The following is a 5,886-nucleotide window of genomic DNA, read 5'->3' on the forward strand; positions in this document are numbered from 1 at the left end:
TGGAAACTCTTATAACAATAAAGTAAACAATCTATTTGTGCATAATTGTAGTCATCGTCGTGGAGATTTGAAATAACCACTCTGATTGTTGAAACAATGTAATACAACCTATGGCCTCACGTTTTACGATAACATTATATAAAATTTCAAACTCGCATATCTCCGTTACTATAGGAGATACAAAGGCGATTTTACATTAAATGTAATCAGGTCGAAGATCTCTATTGGCTCATCAGGAAAAATTTAATCCTTTTGTAATATTCATGCTTAGTTACCATGGAAACTCTCATAACAATAAAACAAACAATCTATTTGTGCATGATTGTAGTCATCGTCGTGGAGATTTGAAATAACCACTCTGATTGTTGAAACAATGTAATACAACCTATGGCCTCACGTTTTACGATAACATTATATAAAATTTCAAACTCGCATATCTCCGTTACTATAGGAGATACAAAGGCGATTTTACATTAAATGTAATCAGGTCGAAGATCTCTATTGGCTCATCAGGAAAAATTTATTCCTTTTGTAATATTCATGCTTATTTACCATGGAAACTCTCATAACAATAAAACAAACAATCTATTTGTGCATGATTGTAGTCGTCGTCGTGGAGATTTGAAATAACCACTTTGATTTTTGAAAAAATGTAATACAACCTATGGCCTCACGTTTTACGATAACATTATATAAAACTTCAAACTCGTATATCTCCGTTACTATAGGAGATACAAAGGTGATTTTACACTCAATGTAATCAGGTCGATGCTCTCTATCGGCTCATCAGGAAAAGTTTAATCCTTTTGTAATATTCATGCTTAGTTACCATGGAAACTCTCATAACAATAAAGTAAACAATCTATTTGTGCATAATATTAGTCATCGTCGTGGAGATTTGAAATAACCACTCTGATTGTTGAAACAATGTAATACAACCTATGGCCTCACGTTTTACGATAACATTATATAAAACTTCATACTCGCATATCTCCGTTACTATAGGCGATACAAAGGTGATTTTACACTCAATGTAATCAGGTCGAAGCTCTCTATTGGCTCATCAGGAAAAATTTAATCCTTGTGTAATATTCATGCTTAGTTACCATGGAAACTCTCATAACAATAAAGCAAACAATCTATTTGTGCATGATTGTAGTCGTCGTCGTGGAGATTTGAAATAACCACTCTGATTTTTGAAAAAAATGTAATACATCCTATGGAATCACGTTTACGATAACATTATATAAAATTTCAAACTCGTATATCTCCGTTACTATAGGAGATACAAAGGTGATTTTACACTCAATGTAATCAGGTCGATGCTCTCTATCGGCTCATCAGGAAAAGTTTAATCCTTTTGTAATATTCATGCTTAGTTACCATGGAAACTCTCATAACAATAAAGTAAACAATCTATTTGTGCATAATATTAGTCATCGTCGTGGAGATTTGAAATAACCACTCTGATTGTTGAAACAATGTAATACAACCTATGGCCTCACGTTTTACGATAACATTATATAAAATTTCAAACTCGCATATCTCCGTTACTATAGGAGATACAAAGGCGATTTTACATTAAATGTAATCAGGTCGAAGATCTCTATTGGCTCATCAGGAAAAATTTAATCCTTGTGTAATATTCATGCTTAGTTACCATGGAAACTCTCATAACAATAAAGCAAACAATCTATTTGTGCATGATTGTAGTCGTCGTCGTGGAGATTTGAAATAACCACTCTGATTTTTGAAAAAATGTAATACATCCTATGGAATCACGTTTACGATAACATTATATAAAATTTCAAACTCGTATATCTCCGTCACTATAGGAGATACAAAGGTGATTTTACACTCAATGTAATCAGGTCGATGCTCTCTATCGGCTCATCAGGAAAAATGTAATCCTTTTGTAATATTCATGCTTAGTTACCATGGAAACTCTCATAACAATAAAGTAAACAATCTATTTGTGCATAATATTAGTCATCGTCGTGGAGATTTGAAATAACCACTCTGATTGTTGAAACAATGTAATACAACCTATGGCCTCACGTTTTACGATAACATTATATAAAATTTCAAACTCGCATATCTCCGTTACTATAGGAGATTCAAAGGCGATTTTACATTAAATGTAATCAGGTCGAAGATCTCTATTGGCTCATCAGGAAAAATTTAATTCTTTTGTAATATTCATGCTTAGTTACCATGGAAACTCTTATAACAATAAAGTAAACAATCTATTTGTGCATAATTGTAGTCATCGTCGTGGAGATTTGAAATAACCACTCTGATTGTTGAAACAATGTAATACAACCTATGGCCTCACGTTTTACGATAACATTATATAAAATTTCAAACTCGCATATCTCCGTTACTATAGGAGATACAAAGGTGATTTTACATTAAATGTAATCAGGTCGAAGCTCTCTATTGGCTCATCAGGAAAAATTTAATTCTTTTGTAATATTCATGCTTAGTTACCATGGAAACTCTTATAACAATAAAGTAAACAATCTATTTGTGCATAATTGTAGTCATCGTCGTGGAGATTTGAAATAACCACTCTGATTGTTGAAACAATGTAATACAACCTATGGCCTCACGTTTTACGATAACATTATATAAAATTTCAAACTCGCATATCTCCGTTACTATAGGAGATACAAAGGCGATTTTACATTAAATGTAATCAGGTCGAAGATCTCTATTGGCTCATCAGGAAAAATTTAATCCTTTTGTAATATTCATGCTTAGTTACCATGGAAACTCTCATAACAATAAAACAAACAATCTATTTGTGCATGATTGTAGTCATCGTCGTGGAGATTTGAAATAACCACTCTGATTGTTGAAACAATGTAATACAACCTATGGCCTCACGTTTTACGATAACATTATATAAAATTTCAAACTCGCATATCTCCGTTACTATAGGAGATACAAAGGCGATTTTACATTAAATGTAATCAGGTCGAAGATCTCTATTGGCTCATCAGGAAAAATTTATTCCTTTTGTAATATTCATGCTTATTTACCATGGAAACTCTCATAACAATAAAACAAACAATCTATTTGTGCATGATTGTAGTCGTCGTCGTGGAGATTTGAAATAACCACTTTGATTTTTGAAAAAATGTAATACAACCTATGGCCTCACGTTTTACGATAACATTATATAAAACTTCAAACTCGTATATCTCCGTTACTATAGGAGATACAAAGGTGATTTTACACTCAATGTAATCAGGTCGATGCTCTCTATCGGCTCATCAGGAAAAGTTTAATCCTTTTGTAATATTCATGCTTAGTTACCATGGAAACTCTCATAACAATAAAGTAAACAATCTATTTGTGCATAATATTAGTCATCGTCGTGGAGATTTGAAATAACCACTCTGATTGTTGAAACAATGTAATACAACCTATGGCCTCACGTTTTACGATAACATTATATAAAACTTCATACTCGCATATCTCCGTTACTATAGGCGATACAAAGGTGATTTTACACTCAATGTAATCAGGTCGAAGCTCTCTATTGGCTCATCAGGAAAAATTTAATCCTTGTGTAATATTCATGCTTAGTTACCATGGAAACTCTCATAACAATAAAGCAAACAATCTATTTGTGCATGATTGTAGTCGTCGTCGTGGAGATTTGAAATAACCACTCTGATTTTTGAAAAAAATGTAATACATCCTATGGAATCACGTTTACGATAACATTATATAAAATTTCAAACTCGTATATCTCCGTTACTATAGGAGATACAAAGGTGATTTTACACTCAATGTAATCAGGTCGATGCTCTCTATCGGCTCATCAGGAAAAGTTTAATCCTTTTGTAATATTCATGCTTAGTTACCATGGAAACTCTCATAACAATAAAGTAAACAATCTATTTGTGCATAATATTAGTCATCGTCGTGGAGATTTGAAATAACCACTCTGATTGTTGAAACAATGTAATACAACCTATGGCCTCACGTTTTACGATAACATTATATAAAATTTCAAACTCGCATATCTCCGTTACTATAGGAGATACAAAGGCGATTTTACATTAAATGTAATCAGGTCGAAGATCTCTATTGGCTCATCAGGAAAAATTTAATCCTTGTGTAATATTCATGCTTAGTTACCATGGAAACTCTCATAACAATAAAGCAAACAATCTATTTGTGCATGATTGTAGTCGTCGTCGTGGAGATTTGAAATAACCACTCTGATTTTTGAAAAAATGTAATACATCCTATGGAATCACGTTTACGATAACATTATATAAAATTTCAAACTCGTATATCTCCGTTACTATAGGAGATACAAAGGTGATTTTACACTCAATGTAATCAGGTCTATGCTCTCTATCGGCTCATCAGGAAAAATTTAATCCTTTTGTAATATTCATGCTTAGTTACCATGGAAACTCTCATAACAATAAAGTAAACAATCTATTTGTGCATAATATTAGTCATCGTCGTGGAGATTTGAAATAACCACTCTGATTTTTGAAAAAATGTAATACATCCTATGGAATCACGTTTACGATAACATTATATAAAATTTCAAACTCGTATATGTCCGTTACTATAGGAGATACAAAGGTGATTTTACACTCAATGTAATCAGGTCGATGCTCTCTATCGGCTCATCAGGAAAAATTTAATCCTTTTGTAATATTCATGCTTAGTTACCATGGAAACTCTCATAACAATAAAGTAAACAATCTATTTGTGCATAATATTAGTCATCGTCGTGGAGATTTGAAATAACCACTCTGATTGTTGAAACAATGTAATACAACCTATGGCCTCACGTTTTACGATAACATTATATAAAATTTCAAACTCGCATATCTCCGTTACTATAGGAGATACAAAGGCGATTTTACATTAAATGTAATCAGGTCGAAGATCTCTATTGGCTCATCAGGAAAAATTTAATCCTTGTGTAATATTCATGCTTAGTTACCATGGAAACTCTCATAACAATAAAGCAAACAATCTATTTGTGCATGATTGTAGTCGTCGTCGTGGAGATTTGAAATAACCACTCTGATTTTTGAAAAAATGTAATACATCCTATGGAATCACGTTTACGATAACATTATATAAAATTTCAAACTCGTATATGTCCGTTACTATAGGAGATACAAAGGTGATTTTACACTCAATGTAATCAGGTCGATGCTCTCTATCGGCTCATCAGGAAAAATTTAATCCTTTTGTAATATTCATGCTTAGTTACCATGGAAACTCTCATAACAATAAAGTAAACAATCTATTTGTGCATAATATTAGTCATCGTCGTGGAGATTTGAAATAACCACTCTGATTGTTGAAACAATGTAATACAACCTATGGCCTCACGTTTTACGATAACATTATATAAAATTTCAAACTCGCATATCTCCGTTACTATAGGAGATACAAAGGCGATTTTACATTAAATGTAATCAGGTCGAAGATCTCTATTGGCTCATCAGGAAAAATTTAATCCTTGTGTAATATTCATGCTTAGTTACCATGGAAATTCTCATAACAATAAAGCAAACAATCTATTTGTGCATGATTGTAGTCGTCGTCGTGGAGATTTGAAATAACCACTCTGATTTTTGAAAAAATGTAATACATCCTATGGAATCACGTTTACGATAACATTATATAAAATTTCAAACTCGTATATCTCCGTCACTATAGGAGATACAAAGGTGATTTTACACTCAATGTAATCAGGTCGATGCTCTCTATCGGCTCATCAGGAAAAATGTAATCCTTTTGTAATATTCATGCTTAGTTACCATGGAAACTCTCATAACAATAAAGTAAACAATCTATTTGTGCATAATATTAGTCATCGTCGTGGAGATTTGAAAT

The sequence above is a fragment of the Lepisma saccharinum genome, unplaced genomic scaffold (assembly GCF_977018435.1).
Source record: "Lepisma saccharinum unplaced genomic scaffold, izLepSacc3.1 HAP1_SCAFFOLD_42, whole genome shotgun sequence".
NCBI classification, from domain to species: Eukaryota; Metazoa; Arthropoda; class Insecta; order Zygentoma; family Lepismatidae; genus Lepisma; species Lepisma saccharinum.